Source organism: Rhinopithecus bieti, unplaced genomic scaffold (genome assembly GCF_001698545.2).
Source record: "Rhinopithecus bieti isolate Rb0 unplaced genomic scaffold, ASM169854v2 scaffold_62238, whole genome shotgun sequence".
Classification (NCBI taxonomy): Eukaryota; Metazoa; Chordata; class Mammalia; order Primates; family Cercopithecidae; genus Rhinopithecus; species Rhinopithecus bieti.
In genome coordinates, this window is record NW_016823419.1 from 1 (window position 1) to 1,842 (window position 1,842).

Here is a 1,842-nt window from a genome sequence, read left to right on the forward strand (position 1 = left end):
CTCCCCTCCCCTGCCCCAGGTCACCGTCACTGCTGCAGGTGGGACAGGACGGGCCCCTGCGGAATCGGGTCCTGGGAGGCTTCCCTGGGAGGCCTCCTCTCCCAGGAGGCCACAGCTGGGAGTCAGAGCTGAAAGGAACATTCCCACCCGCAGGCCTCTTTCCTTTACACCTGGAGAAACTGAGGCCCAGGCAGGGGAGGGGCCTGTCCATGTCGCCACCTCCAGAGGAGGCTGAACCTAGGACAGAAGCCACGTCTGCCTCCCCTGGATGCCGCCCACCTTCTTCTCAGAGCCCCCACTCACCACTCTGGGGGTCCGACCCCGTGGGGTTGAGGGGCTGGTCCTCAGGGCCTGCTGGGTCAGGATGGGAAGGTGAGGGCTGGGGCTGCCCTGCTCCCCACGTCAGCCCGGCTGCTCCTCCCCCAGGCTGGGCCCCATCACCTCCCTCTGCCTCGACCCCCGGCCCCTCACTGGCCCAGCCTCAGAGCCCCTGGGAGCCTGTGGCCCCTCCTCTGGCTCTGCCCAGCTCCCGAGATGGAAGCCCGAGCTTGAGTCCTTGAGGGGAAAGGGTTTCTCTGGGAGATTCAGGGCTGCCCCGGGGGAAGCCATGTTCCCTCCGAGCCCAGAGGCCTCAGGGACTCACCAGGTGTGGGGGTGGGACCGGTGGGTGGGGGGCTGGGACTCCCGGAGGGTCCTGGGTAAAAGAAAGAGAGGAGGCTAAGGAGCGGGGCTTCCCTGAAGAATCCCCCTCAAACCAAATTTCTCTACATGAGCCCTGTGGCCTCCTCAGGCCCCTCCCTCCACCCACCTCTCCTCTTCATGATGCTGGCAATGCCACTGAGGGTGGGCATGCCTGGGAGGGCCCTGTTGTCCTCCTCCCCTCTGAGGGTGAGCCCCCTCTGGCTGAGCCCCTCTCAGACCCCCGCTCACTCCATCCCAGCCCAGAGCTCTCCTGGGGCAGGATCTGAGCTGAGTCTTTGGGGTCAGAGAGGACAGGGTCAGGGCCCTCACCTGAGATCACGAGCTCCAGGGGGTCACTGGGGTGAGACAGCAGGTAGGGGTCAGAGCTGCGTGAGCCGTAGCACCTGTAGGTCCCCGCGTGGGCTGAGGTCACAGGACTCATGGAGAATTCAGCCTGGTACTTATAAGATTCCTGCATTGATCTTAGATGTAGTGGGGGATGGGCTACCCCCTCTTTGGTCAGAAGGAAAGTGTGGAACTGCCCCCGTGACTGACACAGCAGGGTCACGTTCTCTCCTGAGGCCACCTTGGGGCCCGGCTGCACCGAGAGGGAGGGTCTGGCACGGATCTGTCCTGGAGAGAAGAAGGATGGATGAGGGGCTCCCACCTTGCTCTGAGCTGACACCTCCCCAGGCCTCTCTCTGGGGCCCTCAGTCTCTCTGTCTCTGTTTTCTCTGAGTCTCCCCCTCCCTGCCCATCCCCTGTCTCTGTCTGTCTCTCCCTTCCTTGGGACCCCATCCCTCATCCCAGCCATCACCACCTGGGCTCCCCCGGCAGGGCCTGTGCAGAGCCTGGGTCCCTGACTGAACCCTCAGGGCTCCTCACCCGAGATCAGGATGTCCAGGGGTCACTGGGGCCGACCACTCGGAGGAGAGCTTGTGTGCACCGTAGCATCTGTACTGGCCCCCGTGGGAGCGGCTCACAGCGCCCAGGGTGAAGTTGGCCTGGGAGAGCCCAGCATGGGGCTGCCGGCCAGGGCGCTGGAGGAAGTCGTGTCCCCACTCCTTGTACAGAGCAAATCTGTCATAACCGGCATCAGAGCCACACTGCAGGGTCAGACTCTCCCCAAGGGCCACGACAAGACCCGGCTGCACTGAGAGT

The 1,842-nt window shown here is 64.3% G+C and overlaps 1 pseudogene; it reads right to left on the reverse strand.

Moving 5' to 3' along the window:
* Positions 1 to 27: 27 nt before the first annotated feature.
* Positions 28 to 1,838, reverse strand: LOC108521531 (leukocyte immunoglobulin-like receptor subfamily B member 2; annotated as a pseudogene).
* Positions 1,839 to 1,842: the final 4 nt, after the last annotated feature.